General features: G+C 35.6%; 1 protein-coding gene across 31 annotated transcripts in view; it reads left to right on the plus strand.

Annotated features, from left to right (window-relative positions):
• LOC106883233 (ras GTPase-activating protein nGAP) overlaps window positions 1–7,500 on the plus strand; it is a 567,079-nt gene that overhangs the window by 346,869 nt on the left and 212,710 nt on the right. The gene's annotated exons all lie outside the window — the stretch shown is intronic.

Below are 7,500 nucleotides of genomic sequence, written 5' to 3' on the forward strand. Positions count from 1 at the left end.
CTTAGTGGCATGTTGTATAGCTTTAGATTCCAAGTTCAAATTCTGCTGAGGTCGGCTTTGCCTTTCACCCTTTTAGGGGCTGGTAAAATAAGTATCAGTTGAACACGGGGGGTCAATATAAATGACTTACCCACTACCTCAAAATTGTGAGCCTTACTCTTTCCGGACAACTTTCTGGATAACCCAATACTTTGCTTACCTCACCAACAAACACACCCCCAAAAATGACCAAACATCATATAATCTTACATAACTCTTCTGCCTATATATTTACAGGATTCTTCTCTCTGTACGTGCATTTGTTGCTGAAGCTGAGAGACTGTTGGAAGCAAAACCATGTTTTTAAGGCTATAAACAGTATCTGAAGTGCCGTAGATCAAATATACATCAAACTGGATGTTTATCTTCACTTTAAATAAATCATACTTCCTAAGAAATATGATATATATATATATACATATATATAACATGAAATATGATGAAATATAATAAATGGATATTTCATCATAGGAAAGGATTTCTCATTTTGCCACAAGGGCATAGTTTTGTGGTAATTTGGTAGTTGCTTAGGTCAAAACTGTTATGTAACTGATGTTCGTTTTCCTTCTCTAAAAGAAGTGAAAGAAGCAAAAACTGCTTCAGCAGAAATTCTGGGTTGGACAGTTTGACAAGATCCGACAGGTCAGACATGCAAACACATGACTCTCTTGCATCTTAAACAAGTGACTCAGCTCAATCTTCTGAAGTTTGTTTTGTCATTCAACTTGGCAGCAGTTCTTGCGGTCATTAGTCTTTTTCTTTTTGTGAAGTGATTCAGTTTTCTTTAAGTGGTCTTAATTCAAAACTGTGAACTAGTAGTAACAATAGCAGTGGTGGCAGTAGTAGTAGTAGTCGTCGTCGTTGTTGTCATTGTCTTCCTGAAGCTTGAATTATCACTCACTTCCAGTATGACTAACAATTATATAAATGAAACATGCTGTTCAGTTGATATGATGGCTGTGGGTCGGAAAAATCGGTCGAGCACCAAACGTGGTGCCTTGGAGTAATTATTTATATCCCTTTATCCTCCAAGGTAAAGTGCCATAAAAGTCAAATTTGTCTTTCTGTTTTCTTCATTTAAATATACCTGAACATACTATTCCAGTCAAAATTACTGACGCAGTGTTATAATGATGGTACTAATTATTATTATAAATTATTATCACTGTCTATTATTATTATTATTATTATTATTATTAATATCATTAAGTTGGCGAGCTGGCAGAATCGTTAGCACACCAGGCAAAATGCTTAGCAGTATTTCATCTGCCGCTATGTTCTGAGTTCAAATTCTGCCGAGGTTGACTTTGCCTTTCATCCTTTTGGGGGTCGATTAAATAAGTACCAGTTATGCATTGGGGTCGATGTAATCGGCTTAATCCCTTCCCCCAAATTTGAGGCCTTGTGCTTCCAACAAAAAGAATTATTATTATTATTATTATTATTATTATTACTACTACTACTACTTTGACTTGATATATTTATCAAACATGCCATGTATCTCCAAACATACTCTCAGGCTGTTTATATAGCACACAAACAGAACCTGAAAGCTTACTTTGAAATACATGGTGTATTTTATAAATATGCCAATTTAAAGTATCATAAAAGCATGAAACTACTGGGAGCTCTTTTAGTCGTGTATCAAATTGATGTTTATCTCTCCCTGGATTCTACCTATACTGGATCTTTTATCTATATCTATGTACCTACCTGTCTATTTATCTGTCTGTCTGCCTGCCTGCCTGCCTGGTTGTCTGTTTGTCAGTCTAATCTATCTATCTATCTGTCTGTCTGTTTGTCTGTCTGTCTATCTGTCTGTCTGTCTGTTTGTCTGTCTGTCTATCTGTCTGTCTATATTATATATACACATACACACACACACAAGGGTTTTCTTTCAGTTTCCATCTATTAAAATCTACTCACAATGTTTTGGTTGGCCCCGGGGCTACAACAGAAGTGTTTTGCTCAAAGTGTCATGTAGTGGGACTGAACCCAATACCATGGTTGGGAAGTAAGCTTCTTAACCACACAGCTACATATACACATACAAAATTCTTGACCCCAACATGATACAATATATAAACTTCCCCAATATAAACCGCAACCCCTATTTATATAATCCACCCAAAATAGACTTCTACTCCTATATATATTGGGTTGGTAAATAATTATTGTGGCTTTTTTCTACAAATTTTATTCAACAAAACCAATAACAACATGTAATAAAATCATTTTTAAATGATTATTCTGGAGAATATTCACCATCTACTTCAATTTCAGCTTCCCATTTGCTTGGCAGATGGTCAGACCATCATTTAAAAATGTTTTTGTTAAATATTATAGGCGTAGGAGTGGCTGTGTGGTAAGTAGCTTGCTTACCAACCACATGGTTCGGGTTCATTCCCACTGCGTGGAACCTTGGGCAAGTGTCTTCTACTATAGCCTCAGGCCGACCAAAGCCTTGTGAGTGGATTTGGTAGATGGAAACTGAAAGAAGCCCATCGTATATATATGTATATATATATATATATATATATGTATGTGTGTGTATATGTTTGTGTGTCTGTGTTTGTCCCTCCCAACATCGCTTGACAACCGATGCTGGTGTGTTTACATGCCCGTAACTTAGCGGTTCGGCAAAAGAGACCGACAGAATAAGTACTAGGCTTCCAAAGAATAAGTCCTGGGGTCGATTTGCTCGACTAAAAGGTGGTGCTCCAGCATGGCCACAGTCAAATGACTGAAACAAGTCAAAGAGTAAAAGAGTATTGTTTTTGTTGAATAAAACTTGTTGAAAAAAAGCCGCAATAATTATTCACCAACCCAATATATACATAAACTTGCCATTATAAATCTCTGCTCCTATCTGTCTGGAATCTCCTGGTTTGGTTTCTTTACAATCTACCCTGTGACATTTTAGCATGAAAGAAATCTTTCAACAGATTCTCCAGTAAACTCTATGAATGCAGGATTTAGCCAAAAAATCATGCACAGCTTAGAAAAATCCTTGCATTTCTTTCAGTATGATTCAACGTTTGAATATTGTGTGTGTGTGTGTGTGTGTGTATATACATACTTGTATTTATTAGTATATATTTATGTGTGTATATATATATGCATGTATATATGTGTATATACATATATGTAATATAACATGTATATGTGCGTATACATGTATAAATATATGTATATATTTGTGTATTTATGCATGTGTACATATATGCATGTATATATGTGTGTATACATATATGTAATATAACATGTATATGTGCGTATATATGTATGAATATATGTATATATATATATTTGTGTATTTATATGCGTGTTCATATATGCATGTATATATGTGTGTATGCATATATGTAATATAACATGCATATGTGTGTATGGTGTCAAGGTGGCAGAAACATTAGCACACCGGGTGAAATGCTTAGCGGTATTCCATCTGTTCTTATGTTCTGAGTTCAAATTCTGCCGAGGTTGACTTTGCCTTTCATCCTTTTGGGGTCGGTAAATTAAGTACCAGTTGCATACTGGGATTGATCTAATCGAATGGTCCCCTCCCCAAAAAATTTCAGGCCTTGTGCCTAGAGTAGAAAAGGACCTGTATATGTGCGTATACCTGTATAAATATATGTATATATATATGTATATATATATTTGTGTATTTATGCGTGTGTACATATATGCATGTATATATGTGTGTATACATATATGTAATATAACATGTATATGTGCATATATATGTATGAATATATATGGTGTGTATGTATATATGTATATGTATATATATGTATATATGTATATGTATATATATGTATATATATGTATATATATATATATATATATGTGTGTATGTATATATATATGTGTATGCGTGCATGTGTATGTATGTATATGTGTGTGTGTACGTTTGTATGTTTATGTATGTGTACCCATATTTTTTCGATGATTCACACTCACACACACACATCAGTAGAACTGAAAGACAAATATGTTTACAATCTGCAAAGTGCTGAAGTTTTTTGTATACATATATAGATGACAATATACTTCATGAAATTTGGATATCTTCCATTAAAATCTTGAACCCAACATTCTACAGACTCTCTGTTAACTGCCAGGAAACCATAATTATTGGAATCAGCTGACATTTACATCATTGCTGTTACAGTAGAATTCAGACATCTGGAGTGGCAGCATCATACCAAAGTAGGAATAGAAGCTATTAACCAAATGGATGAAGAATCAAGTTACCAATTCTAGGTCTTCTGTTCGTAACCACCCTTACCACCTTGTGGTGTCTCAGGAGACTGTTAGAATTATTCTGAAAGCTGAAATCAAAGTTACGATCAACATTGTGACCAAAGTTGTGATCAATGTTGTGACCAAAGTTGTGATCAGCATTATGACCAAAGTTGTGATCAGCATTATGACCAAAGTTGTGATCAGCATTATGACCAAAGTTGTGATCAGCATTATGACCAAAGTTGTGATCAGCATTATGACCAAAGTTGTGATCAGCATTATGACCAAAGTTGTGATCAGCATTATGACCAAAGTTGTGATCAGCATTATGACCAAAGTTGTGATCAACATTATGACCAAAGTTGTGATCAACAATATGACCAAAGTTGTGATCAACATTATGATCAAAGTTGTGATCAACATTGTAACCAACAGTGTGGTCAACATTGTGACTGAAGTTGTGATCAAACCTGTGATATATGTGAGTTAGATGTCCCTAGAAGAAAGAATCTTTCCTGCTATAGGAACTAAGCCTGAAATTTGTTTGGAGGAGTTAAATTGATTACATCAACCCCAGTGTGAAACTGGTATTTATTTTACCAACCCCAAAAAGATGAAAGATATTTACCTGTCATGAAATATATTAAATACTCCAGGCTGATTGGATAAAGTATACAAATTATAAAGAGAGAAATTAACGTATTTTAATGATGCAAAAGAAAAAAAACCTCCAAGAAATTGGCACTTCATTGGTTGCAACAATAAGGGTTCCAGTTGATCTGATCAGTGGAACAGCCTGCTTGTAGAATGAATGTGCAAGTGGCTGAGCACTCCATGGACACACATACCCATAACATATTTCTTGGGGTGTTTCAGTATAACACAGAATGTGATAAGGCTGGCCCTTTGAAATACAAGGATACTCATTCTGTCAGCTGAGTGGGACTGGAGCATTGTGAAATAAAGTGTCTTGCTCAAGGACACGATGTGATACCAGGAATTGAACACGTGACCATACAATTGTGAGCCAGCCGAACACCCTAACCACTTTGCCACAAGAACAGCTCAACAAGCAGAGAGAAAGGTAGAGATAGATAGAAAGATGGATAGAGAGAAAGATGAATTGCGTTTGTGTGTGTTTCATAATAATTTCACTATTGATTCCGGGGAGAAATTTCAAATGTTTTCTGCTACCAATTCTTCCCAGAGGCTACCAAAAATAAAACCAATATTCAAACAGTCATCTGAAGTAATAATCTTGGCAGTATTTTTTTCATTTGTGTTTCTAATTCATTAATTTAATTTCTCTGACAGAAACTGAATAAATAATGAGAAAATAAGTGAAGGTGTTTGCGTATGTGTTCATCTGTGCTTGTGTGCGTGTGTGTGTGTGTGTGTGTGTATACTTGAGAGAGTGTATGTGTGCGGACATGTGCTTCAGTGAGTGAGTGTGTGTGTGTGTGTGCGGCTGAGCATGTTTGTGTGTGTGTGTGTCTGAGCTTGTCTATGTGTATATTCTTGAGACTCTGTGTGTGTGTGTGTGTGTGTGTGTGTGTGTGTGTGTACGTACATGTGCTTCAGTGAGTGAGTGTGTGTGTATGAGTCTGTTTGTATATGTTTGAGAGTGTGTGTGTGTATGCATACATGTGCTTGAATGTGTATGTGTGTGTGTGTGTGTGTGTGTTTGTTTGTGTGTGTATACTTGAGAGAGTGTATGTGTGCGGACATGTGCTTCAGTGAGTGAGTGTGTGTGTGTGCGGCTGAGAATGTTTGTGTGTGTGTGTGTCTGAGCTTGTCTATGTGTATATTCTTGAGACTCTGTGTGTGTGTGTGTGTGTACGTACATGTGCTTCAGTGAGTGAGTGTGTGTGTATGAGTTTGTGTGTATATGTTTGAGAGTGTGTGTATGCATACATGTGCTTGAATGTGTGTGTGTGTGTGTGTGTGTGTGTGTGTGTACATGTGCTTCGGTAAGTGAGTGTGTGTGTGCCTGAGTTTGTGTGTATATGTTTGAGAGAGTGTGTGTGTGTATGCATGCATACGTTCTTGAGTGTATGTGTACATACGTGCTTGAGTGTGTGTGTGTGTGATAAGCTTGTTTGTGTGTATGTGTGTGTACTTGTATTAGTGTCTGTATGCATATACTTCTAAGAATCTATGTATGCACATGTGTACTTGTTTGTGTGTATATGTGTGCATATACTGCTAACAATGTATCTACATGTGTGTGTGCATATGTATGTATCGTATAAACATGTATATATGTGCACATACTTCTATTATGTGTATGTATATCCATGTATATGCACGTATTCATGTGTATGTGCTTGTATTAATGTCGAGTGTGCATACACTTCGAATAATGTATATGTATACACAAGTTCTTGCATGTGTTTGTACATGTTTTTGTAGAGGGAAGAACCATTAAAAAAATACTTTTATTTTTTTTTCATTAAATAATTAACAATTAATTAAATAAATACAGTGTTTACATGTTACTTTCCAAAGTGTTACGTTTTTTTTTTGTTTTCAAAGAGACAACATGAAAGGTAAAAAAAAAAAAAAAAATTGAGAAAAACTTTATAGCTCAAAGCAGTTTAGTTACAGGGTTTGAGGAGGGAACAGTCCATCGGTGGCAGGGGAAGAAGGACTGTGGCATCACATGAATGACATAATATAATATTTTATATTGAAATTTGCTTCCAACTCTTGCTGTTTCACACCATTTAGGAATGTTTACCAACAAAAGTGCTATTCTGAGGATAGGAATTTTTATGTATTCTCTAAATTTTATTGTTTCATTTTATTGTTTCATTTCTACACAGTGTGATGTGACACTTTTTATTTGCAAGCTCTTTGTCATATAACTGCAGGAAAAGCATCTTTTCTCTCTACCTCTCTCTCTCTCTGTATCTCTGTCTCTCTCTATTTCTATCTCTCCCTTACTGATAACTCCGTTGCTCTTCACTGTTGTTGAGAAATAGTGCAACATTAAGGAGACATTATTGCCTGGAATGTTGTGGAACAAAGAAATCCACAAAATCTTTTTTTTGTGTGTGTGTATGCGTGATATGGCACTAATAATAATAATGATGATAATAATAATGGTTTCAAATTTTGCCACAAGGGCAGCAATTTTAGGGGAGAGGATGAGTCGATTACATCAACCCCAGTACTCAACTGGTACTTAATTTATCGACCTTGAAAGGA

Source organism: Octopus bimaculoides, chromosome 21 (assembly GCF_046866305.1).
Source record: "Octopus bimaculoides isolate indiv1 chromosome 21, ASM4686630v1, whole genome shotgun sequence".
NCBI classification, from domain to species: Eukaryota; Metazoa; Mollusca; class Cephalopoda; order Octopoda; family Octopodidae; genus Octopus; species Octopus bimaculoides.